The 12704-nt window shown below is 43.2% G+C and overlaps 1 protein-coding gene across 6 annotated transcripts in view; it reads right to left on the bottom strand.

Annotated features, from left to right (window-relative positions):
- Nucleotides 1-12704, bottom strand: part of KALRN (kalirin RhoGEF kinase) — a 777539-nt gene that overhangs the window by 723047 nt on the left and 41788 nt on the right. The gene's annotated exons all lie outside the window — the stretch shown is intronic.

Genomic DNA, 12704 nt, shown 5'->3' with positions numbered 1-12704 from the left:
TAAACTATTCCTTTGATACATGGACATGGATTTGTGACAAACATATGGAAAGTCCCAGCATGCATGCTTTGTTTATACCTTTATATAAAGTAACTACTGAAAGGACGAATTTCCAGAAGATACCTATAGGGACATGTCAAACATATGGTATACCAAAGACATCTTCAAGCACTGTACTTTCGATGCTATTCTGTTTTCTTTATGATGTATTTTGTCTAATAATCTTCTTTTTGCTCTTTTCCCAGGGCAGACATCACTGTGGTTGCTGTGTCTTGAACTCCATCAATAATTTGAGCTCACAGAATTCACACAGTAAAAAAAGTGAGGCTTTTCTGGTTCTAGAGAATTCCTCACAATAACACTGTCTTGTTTTAAATCATTATTCCATCAATGCCTCCACTTTGAGATTTTTCAGTTGGTATGAAGATGTCCTGGCCCTCAGTTCTGAAGAAGAGGGGAGGATGCAGGCATACAATAAATAGTTCTACATTTGCATATCAGTCAGGGCGTTATGTCATTCTTTTTTTGATGTTTTATGGCATTATTCTCAGTTCCTTTGGAGGAACTGTCACAATAAGAAGTTCCTTCATACCTTCATCCCCAGCCTTTAGATCAGAAGTGGGTAAACTACAGCCCTCAGGCCACATCTGTCCTGCTCGGCCCCTGAGCTCCTGGCACTGGAGGCTCGCCCCTGGCCCCTCCCCCACTGCACCCCCTCCCTTGCAGCCTCAGTGAGCTGCACCACTGGCGCAATGCTCTGGGCGGTCGGGCAGCACAGTTGCAGAGCCATGGCCTGACCCGGTGCTCTGGGCGGCATGGCTGTAGCACCGCCAGCCACTGGTGCTCCAGGCATTGTGGTAAAGGGGCGGGGGAGTTGGATAAAGGGCAGAGGAGTTTGGGAGCTGTGGTCAGGGGTCAGGGGTGCAGATAGGGGTTGGGGCAGTCAGAGGGCAGGGAACAGGGGAGTTGGATGGGGCAACGGTCCCGGGGGGCAGTCAGGAATGAGGGAGGGGGTTGGATGGGGTGGCAGGGAGCAGTCGGGGTGGGAGGTCTGGGAGTGGTCAGGGGACAGGGAGCAGGTGGTGGTGGATGGGGCAGGAGTCCCGGGGGAGACGTCAGAAGGTGAGAAGCGGGGGAGGGGGGATCAGATAGGAGGCAGGGGCCAGGCCATGCCTGGCTGTTTGGGGAGACACAGCCTCCCCTAACTGGCCCTCCATACAATTTTGGAAACCCAATGTGGCCCTCACACCAAAAAGTTTGCCCGCCCCTGCTTTAGATAAATGGATCTACCTTCAGTCAGCATTTTTCCACCTATCTGCTTCAACCTCACACTGCATGGAAGAGTCCGATTCACATGTATGCTTATTCCCCCGCTAGTGACATTACTCCAGCCACTTCTTCCCACCTCAGCGACACTTTCTGTGGCCTGGGAGAAGTGCCTCCTTTCAATTCCTTTTTTTTTACTTTCTATTTTATCTCTATGTCAATTTATGCCTGCTTTGGAGACATCTGACCCTGGTATCTTATAATAGAAAAACATTAACAAAGCACATTGGGAACTATTTTCGCATTGCTTTTAATCGTACCACAATAACATCAAATTCCTTTGTTGTACTCAGACCAAACTGCAGTGTCCTCTCTATATACACATATTTACATAACATACATTATGGTATGTGTGAATAAACATAGTCCCTTGAGTCTGTACCATTATGCAGTTTTAATCCCTATTGGACCAAGAGTTAACATACAGCAGCAGAAAATGTCAAAGCCCAGATTCTGCTGTGATACACCACAATAAATATTATTTATCTTCACTGATGACAACGGAATCAATCTAGTTTTGCATTGAGGTAATAGAGTAAAATTTGGCACCATTTATAAAATCAAGGAAGACAGCAACTAGACTCCACCTTTTACAGTTCAACAAAACGTGTCCCTTCATCTAAAAATATACCAGAAGCTGGTGTGTAAGGGTTGCCTTTTTATTCTTTGTTTCAATTTTACTTCTCACTACAGCCCACTCCCAACTGTACATCACAAACAAAAGCAACTGTTTAAAGAAATGCTATAAAAAGGAACACCCTGGGCAGCTCAGCAACCTGCATGCTGTAAAATTATAGTAGGAAGAGTACATTTTTTTCTGTGCCATTTTAAAAATATGGCACCACCACCATTTAATCTTGTGTACCATGAGGTATTGTCATCTATTGCATGCATGAGCTGGCATGGCGTTTCATTTATTTTTAGAAACTTTATATTTCCAGTCCATTTTACACATACATTTTGTAAATGAGCAGGTAGAAAATATCCCATGGAAGCAACTGCATTCTTCCAGAAGTACAACAAAAGGTGTCCAAAGAAACAGCAGTTTATTCTTACAGTGAAACCAGCAGCCCTGCGTTTGTGCCGAATTTAGGATACAATTTAGGGATTCCCATTGGTACAAAACTGTTGGTGAATATTCTCTAGAGGCTTCAAAGGTCACTTTGCTATTAGAAACTCTGTCTGGATCCTCAGACATACATGTAAACACACAAACGAGTTGCTGACCACCTGTACTTTGACTAAAAATAGATTTCTAAACTGAAGGCCATGGGGGTGGGAGCGTGTCTTGAAAAATTTAGATTAGTGTAAAGGGAATTTGAAAATAGAGCGAGGCTGGTACCTCTCTAGCCATGCTCTTGAAATTGTACACTGGAGAATGGTAAGAAAACAAATCTCATCCATGGCCACTGTGCTAATGGAGCAAGTTGAAATTATTCTGAACAAGCTGAGAGACAGAAATGAGACACAAAGAATCCCATCCCTGTTAAAACATTTTCAAAATTCTTTAATCCAGCAGCTCTTTAGACACTAGATGTTCTTAAAATTCGCCCTCTAAACTCTTCAGTGGTGAAAAGGATATATGCACCCAGTATACTGAAATTCTTCTACAAGGCAATGGACAAAGGAAAAGAAAGGAGAATCCCCTAAGCCTACCAATTTTTACACCTAACAGTATGGGGATATTCTTTCCCTGTTGTATGAGGATTGACATAGACAAAGGTATTAAGTGGAATTTTAAAATCCAATCAGCATTAGAGATATATGCTAAAAGGGACATTCAACACGGAGTTATCTAAAGCTGAATTATTGTTTTCTATAGCCTTGTCTGCATTTCAGAGTCTTGTCACAAAAGGCAGCTTTTGTCGACAAAACAGTGAATGTGTACACTCTGCGATGCAATTTTGGCAGCAAAAATGCTCTGTTTTGGCAACAAAATAAAACTACCCCAACGAGAGACATAAGGCATGTTCTGGGATTTACTTCAGTTCTCCAATGCAGAGAAAAGGGAACCAAAGAAGCAGAGGGAAGCCGAAAGGCAGGACAGAAAAGAAAATCAGGAGTCTGTTAAGGACACTACTGATCAGATGATGAAAGTCATTGAGGAGCAAACACAGATGCTGAAGTTCTTAATAACGCTGCAGATTGATCAGATGCGTGCCCACCCTCTCCTGCAGCACATTCAGAACTCTTTTGTGTGCTGCCTCACACTCTACCTGCACAGTCCTTTCCACTTTCCGGGACTTCACAGTTTCCCCTTCACTCCACCCCGTTGGACAACTTTCAAAATGATAGCTGGACCTTCACACAGCTCTGAAAGTTTGTCCTTCACTGGTGCCTTCTTTCACACCAAGCATCTTTTTATGTGTGTGTGTGTGTGTGTGTTGTTCTTGTGCAATAAAAGCCAAGTTTTTGAATAGTAACTCATCTTTGTTTCCCGCAAATTGAGATAGCAGGCAGTACCAATACATACACAGGCAGTTTAAGCATTTGCTTAATGGAATGTAAGGGCACAAATTTCACCATTGCTTCCTAGGAAACCTATATGTAATGTAACATTGCAACACAATCACAGAGATATACATTACTGGTTCTCATTTTCAAAGTGTTGCTTCAAAGCCTCCCTGATTTGAATTGCCCCCCTTTGGGCCCCTCTGATACCTCTGGTATCTGGCTGCTCAAAATCAACAGCCAAGCAATCTGCCTCAATACTCCACCCCTGAGCAAACCTTTCATCTTTAGCTTCACAAAGATTATGCAATGTACAATACACGGCTATAACCATGGGAATCAGAGTAGCAGCCATGTTAGTCTGTATTCGCAAAAAGAAAAGGAGTACTTGTGGCACGTTAGAGACTAACAAATTTATTTGAGCATAAGCTTTCGTGAGCTACAGCTCACTTCATCGGATGCATTCAGTGGAAAATTCGATGAAGTGAGCTGTAGTTCATGAAAGCTTATGCTCAAATAAATTTGTTAGTCTCTAAGGTGCCACAAGTACTCCTTTTCTTTTAACCATGGGAATATTATCCTCATTGAGATCTAACTTGCCATAAAGGCATCGCCAGCGTGCCTTCAAACTTCCAAAGGCACATTCCACTGTCATCTGGCACCTACTCATCCTGTTGTTGAACCACTCCTTACTGCTGTCCAGGTTTCCCGTGTAAGGTTTCATGAGCCATGGCTGTAAGGGGTACGCTGGATCTCCCAGGATCACTTATGGGCATTTCAACATCCCCCACTGTAATCTTCTGGTCTGGAAAGAAAGGTCCCGCTTGTAGCTTGTTATACAGGCTTGTGTTCCTGAAGATGCATGCGTAATGCACCTTCCTGGACCACCCTGCACTGATGTCTGTGAAATGCCCACAGTGATCCATAAGTGCCTGCAACAGCATGGAGAAGTACCCTTTCTGATTGAAGTACTCTGTACCAAGATGATCTGGTGCCAAAATTGTAATGTGTGCCATCTACCGCCCCTCCACAGTTACGGTAAACCATTTCTGCAAAGCTGTCCACTATTTCACACACAGTTCCCAGAGTCATGGTTCTTCGTAGCAGGATACGATTAATTACCATGTACACTGGCATTAATGCAGCCCCAACAGTCAACTTCTCAACTTCAAATGGATTCATGAACGACTAGTAGCAGTCTGGAGACGCCAGCTTCCACGCAGAGATTGCCAAGTGCTTCTCTACCTATAGGGCAGCTCTCATTCTAGTGCCCTTCCACCGTAGTGCTGGGGCAAGCTCCACACACACTTTCAGGAAGGTAGCTTTCCATATCCGAAAGTTCATCATCCCAGACCTACATGACAAAACGATCCCACCAATCAGTGCTTGTTTCCCAAGCCCAGAAGTGATGGTCCTCTGTCTGCAGCAGTTCCATGAATGCCAAAAGCAATCTAAAGTTACTCCTATCCATATCACACAGCATGTCAGGCAACTGGGAGTTTTCTTCCGTTGGAAACTTCATGATTAACTGCACTGCCAGCCACAATGTCTTAATGACAGGTATCAGAGCATAGGAGAGCAGTGCGGGATTCATTCATTCTCACAAAGATGCTGGAGTGCACAGCAAACAAGGGATGTTGAAAAATGCCATGAAAGCTGGAAGCCCATGGAATGCTGGGACAGAAAACAATGCATCATGGAACATTGAACCTGGTCCCAAGATGCACCGCGATCCACTCCATCTTCCCACAAAACCTAGTGATGGAAGATGTCAAGCTAGACTGTGGGATAGGTACCCACAGAACATTGCTCACACTGTCAATGATAGTGCCCCAACTGTGGACACACTGCCGACAGAGGGAGCAAGTGTGAACATGCAATACCGACTTTTATTTCAGCGCTTTTTGAGTGTCAACATAACTTTTGTTGACAAAATTCTGTAGTGTAGACAAGGCCTAAGACTAGCATTTAGCTGCCGTTAGTTCATTGCTTCCCACTTCAATATGATGCCCAGCTTGCACTACCTGCAGGTGATGTCAACACATAGGAAACCACAGTTACTGCCAAAAGAGATTACAGATTAAAGACACAATGCAACCAGTAAGTATAGCAAATAATAAGAGGAAAAAGAATGAGGAGTACTTGTGGCACCTTAGAGACTAACAAATTTATTTGAGCATAAGCTATTGGGTTAGTGCTACAGTGCTAATAAGCGATGGTCACATAAACACCACCCTATACCAGAAACCTACTGACCACTATATTTACTTGCATGCCTCCAGCTTTCATCCAGACCACACCACACGATCCATTGTCTACAGCCAAGCTCTAAGATACAACCGCATTTGCTCCAACCCCTCAGACAGAGACAAACACCTACAAGATCTCTATCAAGCATTCTTACAACTACAGTACCCACCTGCTGAAGTGAAGAAACAGACTGACAGAGCCAGAAGAGTACCCAGAAGTCACCTACTATAGGACAGACCCAACAAAAAGTAACAGAACGCCACTAGCCGTCACCTTCAGCCCCCAACTAAAACCTATATTTACTTGCATGCCTCCAGCTTTCATCCAGACCACACCACACGATCCATTGTCTACAGCCAAGCTCTAAGATACAACCGCATTTGCTCCAACCCCTCAGACAGAGACAAACACCTACAAGATCTCTATCAAGCATTCTTACAACTACAGTACCCACCTGCTGAAGTGAAGAAACAGACTGACAGAACCAGAAGAGTACCCAGAAGTCACCTACTACAGGACAGGCCCAACAAAAAGTAACAGAATGTCACTAGCCGTCACCTTCAGCCCCCAACTAAAACCTCTCCAGCACATCATCAAGGATCTACAACCTATCCTGAAGGATGATCCCTCACTCTCACAAATCTTGGGAGACAGGCCAGTCCCTGCTTACAGACAGCCCCCCAACCTGAAGCAAATACTCACCAGCAACCACACACCAAAAACACTAACCCAGGAACCTATCCTTGCAACAAAGCCCATTGCCAACTCTGTCCACATATCTATTCAGGGGACAGCATCATAGGACCTAATCACATCAGCCACACTATCAGAGGCTCGTTCACCTGCATATCTACCAATGTGATATATGCCAGCATGTGCCAGCAATGCCCCCCTGCCATGTACATTGGCCAAACCGGACAGTCTCTATGTAAAAGAATAAATGGACACAAATCAGACGTCAAGAATTATAACATTAAAAAACTAGTCGGAGAATACTTCAATCTCCCTGGTCACTCGATTAAGACCTAAAAGTCACAATATTACAACAAAAAAACTTCAAAAACAGACTCCAACGAGAGACTGCTGAATTGGAATTAATTTGCAAACTGGACACCATTAAATTAGGCTTGAATAAAGACTGGGAGTGGATGGGTCATTACACAAAGTAAAACTATTTCCCCATGCTTATTCCCCTCACACACACACTCTGTTACTCACACCTTCTTGTCAACTGTTGGAAATGGGCCATCCTGATTATCACTACAAAGGGTTTTTTTCTCCTGCTGATAATAGCTCACCTTAATTGATCACTCTCTTTATAGTGTGTATGGCAACACCCATTTTTTCATATTCTCTGTGAATATATATATCTCTTCCTACTGCATGCATCCGATGAAGTGGGTTTTAGCCCACAAAAGCTTATGCTCAAATACATTTGTTAGTCTCTAAGGTGCCATAAGTACTCCTCGTTCTTTTTGCTGATACAGACTAACACGGCTACCACTCTGAAATAAGAGGAAAGGAAGACTAGGATAACAGCAGTAGCATCATGCAGTTGATCAGGCTAGTAGCAAAAAAAACCTAATAATCTCCAATCATTGACAAGTTTTCTTTTATAACTGTTACTGTTGTTTACAATATGCTTGTAAATCACTTAAAATTGAGCATCCCTGCTGTTTACCTTGTGTGTGTAAAGAGAAGAGACAGTTAGACATTCTGAGAGGAGGCATCATCATGTGGATAACATACCTCCCTGTTTCTCATTTTCATCAGACCCAGAAGGTCTGATGCCTTTGCTTTTTCCAGTGTTTGACTGAGATTGGCAAATAGATGAGACTGATCTGACAAACTCAATCCAGGTAAGACACAGCCATTGCAAGTGGGATAATGGAAGGTATAGTGGAGCCAGATCCTGACTCCCCAGTGGGGGAGGCAAGGACTGTCCTTTTGTTCTGTGTTTCTACATCACTTAGCATAATGGGTTCTCGATCCTGGACTTGAGTTTCTAGGTGCTACTGTCATACAACAATAATTTGGAATTATTTTCTCAGGTGGCATTAATAGCTGGGTTTACTTCCTTCCCGCTGTGTGTAGCCAGGTATTTGCAATCTCTTTTCTCAGGTCCAAACCTCACCAGTTGTCCATGCCTCTATGACTTTCAGAGTGGATGCTTTAGCTAGTGGTGATAACTAAGCCTGCCTACTGTGCCAGCTGTACTTTTTTCTTGTTTATATCCTGATGGAATTCTAGGTCTTCACTTTCTCTATAAATCCTTATAGGGCTGAGTCCCAGCTGTCAGAGGATACATCCACACAATCCACGACAGTGAGCCTCCCAGCCCAGGCCAAGAGACACAGGCTCACACTAATTCACTAAAAATAGCTGTATAGAAAGTTCAGCGTGGGCAGGGGCCCTGAAGCCTAGGGATGCTTTAGAGCCTGAGTTCCAGCCTGAACTGTAATTTCAAAGCACTGTCTAACACAGTTATTTTTAGAACACTAGTGTGAGCCCTGCAAACCAGAGTCTCTTATCCTGTCTGGGAGGCTCACTGCTTCAGGCTGTGTAGATGTTCTCTGAGAGACCATGTCTCTCCTCATGTACCACCAAAGCAGTTAGAATCATATGAAGCATTGGGGCAACAGTTGGAACTCTGGTCTGGCAGAGCCCAAGTTTACTCACCTTTAAGGTAAGTTACAAGGGGAAGAAGGATGGCCTTATGGTTAAGGCACTGGACTTGGAGCTGGAAATCTGGGTTCCATTCTGGCACGCTGACAGATTTTGTGTGATAGGGGCAAGTCTCTTAACCTCTCCATGCTTCAGTTTCCTATCTGTAAAGTTTATATTATTTCCCTACCTTAAACAGTTGCTCTGATTAATTTTTGTGAGGTGCTCAGATACTGTCATGACAGGGACTAGGCAGGTACACAAGTAGATCCATCGCTTTGGTCTCTGTCAGATGGAAGCCCAGGTAGGAGGGTATGCAATTGTATCTGGAAAGGGAGTCTTCTGCTTTAAAGTCATTTGTTTTTTAATCATGCACATACTCCCTGAGGCCTTATACAATTAAGAACATTTAAACTATATAAATAAATGAATGAAAAATACACAATTACCTGTCACCTATAAATGGCAATTATCACAAACTATCAATGACTCACTCTTGGATATAAACAAATTCCTATATCAATACATACTTTTCACTTGGTCATAAATTTAATGACTATGTCTCTGCATTACAGATTATCTTCCTTTGGCTGTGTGCTTATGTCTTATATCAGATTGGTGATGAACAATGTACTGGTAAAAGCTTTCGGCAGCTCAGATGTTTTGCCATTCAATTCTATTGCCTGGATGTTTATTGCATCGTATTTATAGTGCCTATTTCAATCACTATTCTTAACAGGTTTCAGAGTAGCAGCCGTGTTAGTCTGTATTCGCAAAAAGAAAAGGAGTACTTGTGGCACCTTAGAGACTAACAAATTTATTAGAGCATAAGCTTTCGTGAGCTACAGCTCACTTCATCGGATGCATTTGGTGGAAAAAACAGAGGAGAGATTGATATACACACACACAGAGAACATGAAACAATGAGTTTATCATACACACTGTAAGGAGAGTGATCACTTAAGATAAGCCATCACCAGCAGCAGGGGGGGGAAAGGAGGAAAACCTTTCATGGTGACAAGCAAGGTAGGCTAATTCCAGCAGTTAACAAGAATATCAGAGGAACAGTGGGGGGCAGGGTGGGGGGGGAGAAATAACATGGGGAAATAGTTTTACTTTGTGTAATGACTCATCCATTCCCAGTCTCTATTCAAGCCTAAGTTAATTGTATCCAGTTTGCAAATTAATTCCAATTCAGCAGTCTCTCGTTGGAGTCTGTTTTGAAGCTTTTTGTTGAAGGATAGCCACTCTTAGGTCTGTGATCGAGTGACCAGAGAGATTAAAGTGTTCTCCAACTGGTTTTTGAATGTTATAATTCTTGACGTCTGATTTGTGTCCATTCATTCTTTTACGTAGAGACTGTCCAATTTGGCCAATGTACATGGCAGAGGGGCATTGCTGGCACTTGATGGCATATATCACATTGGTAGATGCGCAGGTGAACGAGCCTCTGATAGCGTGGCTGATGTGATTAGGCCCTATGATGGTATCCCCTGAATAGATATGTGGACAGAGTTGGCAACGGGCTTTGTTGCAAGGATAGGTTCTTGGGTTAGTGGTTCTGTTGTGTGGTGTGTGGTTGCTGGTGAGTATTTGCTTCAGATTGGGGGGCTGTCTGTAAGCAAGGACTGGCCTATCTCCCAAGATCTGTGAGAGTGATGGGTCATCCTTCAGGATAGGTTGTAGATCTTTGATGATGCGTTGGAGAGGTTTTAGTTGGGGGCTGAAGGTGATGGCTAGTGGCGTTCTGTTATTTTCTTTGTTGGGCCTGTCCTGTAGTAGGTGACTTCTGGGTACTCTTCTGGCTCTGTCAGTCTGTTTCTTCACTTCAGCAGATGGGTATTGTAGTTGTAGGAATGCATGATAGAGATCTTGTAGGTGTTTGTCTCTGTCTGAGCGGTTGGAGCAAATGCGGTTATATCGTAGCGCTTGGCTGTAGACAATGGATCGAGTGGTATGATCTGGATGAAAGCTAGAGGCATGTAGGTAGGAATAGCGGTCAGTAGGTTTCCGATATAGGGTGGTGTTTATGTGACCATCGCTTATTAGCACCGTAGTGTCCAGGAAGTGGATCTCTTGTGTGGACTGCTCCAGGCTGAGGTTGATGGTGGGATGGAAATTGTTGAAATCATGGTGGAATTCCTCAAGAGCTTCTTTTCCACGGGTCCAGATGATGAAGATGTCATCAATGTAGCGCAAGTAGAGTAGGGGCATTAGGGGACGAGAGCTGAGGAAGCGTTGTTCTAAGTCAGCCATAAAAATGTTGGCATACTGTGGGGCCATGCGGGTACCCATCGCAGTGCCGCTGATTTGAAGGTATACATTGTCACCAAATGTGAAATAGTTATGGGTGAGGACAAAGTCACAAAGTTCAGCCACCAGATTTGCCGAGACAGTATCGGGGATACTCTGGTCACTCGATCACAGACCTAAGAGTGGTTATCCTTCAACAAAAAAGCTTCAAAAACAGACTCCAACGAGAGACTGCTGAATTGGAATTAATTTGCAAACTGGATACAATGAACTTAGGCTTGAATAGAGACTGGGAATGGATGAGTCATTACACAAAGTAAAACAATTTCCCCATGGTATTTCTCCCCCCTCATCCCACCCCCCACTGTTCCTCTGATATTCTTGTTAACTGCTGGAATTAGCCTACCTTGCTTGTCACCATGAAAGGTTTTCCTCCTTCCCCCCCCCCTGCTGCTGGTGATGGCTTATCTTAAGTGATCACTCTCCTTACAGTGTGTATGATAAAACCCATTGTTTCATGTTCTCTGTGTGTGTATATAAATCTCCCCACTGTATTTTCCACCAAATGCATCCGATGAAGTGAGCTGTAGCTCACGAAAGCTTATGCTCAAATAAATTTGTTAGTCTCTAAGGTGCCACAAGTACTCCTTTTCTTTATTCTTAACAGGACATTGGAAAATGTTTGAAGACATAGTAGATTTCAAAAATCTGCCCCATATATTTTAAAGGACTTGTGGAAATAAACTAGAATAGATGGGGCAGTGAGTTAGGGTGGAGGACACTTAGGCTTAGCTGTAATTAATTGAGAACATAGGTGTGATGTTCAACCTTTTCAACCTAGTTCTTGAGAGCCAACTGTTCACATCACAATCCTGAATCAGGCTTTGGAGTGGCCTTTGATTGTCAGATTTCTCTATATATTGCTGATGCTGATACCATAATGCGAATAATGCTGGCTGCATTTGAATCTTGTTACGATCCTTGGTCAGGCACGGTGTTTGATGCCTGGGACTCACTTCACCCTAACTTGTTTTACATGTGTGTTAGCTGAATTCATTTGTGTTAGAAATGTTTAGTGTTAAGAACAAAGGGCAGGGAATCTAGAGGCTCTGGTTTTTATCCCAGACTCTTCTACTGACTCATTGTGTGACTTTGAATAAGGCACTTTGTTTCTCTGGTCCTCACTTGTGTAGAAGGCATGGGTGAAATAGCAACATGATCAGGATGATCATGAACCTCATTGCCTTCAGAGCAATATGCAAAATATGCTTCTTTCACCAACCTGCCCACAAGAACAAACACCAGATAAAACTGTTCACAGCAAACAAACAAAAAGTCCAGACTGTATTGGGGAGAAAAGAGAATAATCTCTCTGTACTGGTATACTTTATCATTTTGGGAGGCTTTCCAATACCAGAGTTATGGAACATACCAGAGCTTAGATAGACAGACAAACAGATGTGCATGTAAACAAGCCTCCAAAACTTCTGCAATGCTTTGCTATAGCAATACTCAAAAAAGAACAAAGCAAGTACAAGAAAGGAAAACGCGGTAGGTAGCTGGGACAGAGTTGACAGGCTTTTACTCCTCCAATCAGTGTTCTTATTTTCATATGTTTCTATCAGCTATATAATGACCTAATTGTGCTTCCACTGTACTCAGTGGCAAATCTTCCATTGATTTCAATGAGACCAGGATCATGCCCTTACTGAAAACAGCACTTCCTGCATACCAGAGATGTCAAAACCCGTTTAAATCCC

The sequence above is a fragment of the Dermochelys coriacea genome, chromosome 11 (assembly GCF_009764565.3).
Source record: "Dermochelys coriacea isolate rDerCor1 chromosome 11, rDerCor1.pri.v4, whole genome shotgun sequence".
Classification (NCBI taxonomy): Eukaryota; Metazoa; Chordata; order Testudines; family Dermochelyidae; genus Dermochelys; species Dermochelys coriacea.
The sequence above is the reverse complement of the archived record's forward strand: the minus strand, read 5'-3'. Positions and strand labels throughout refer to the sequence as shown.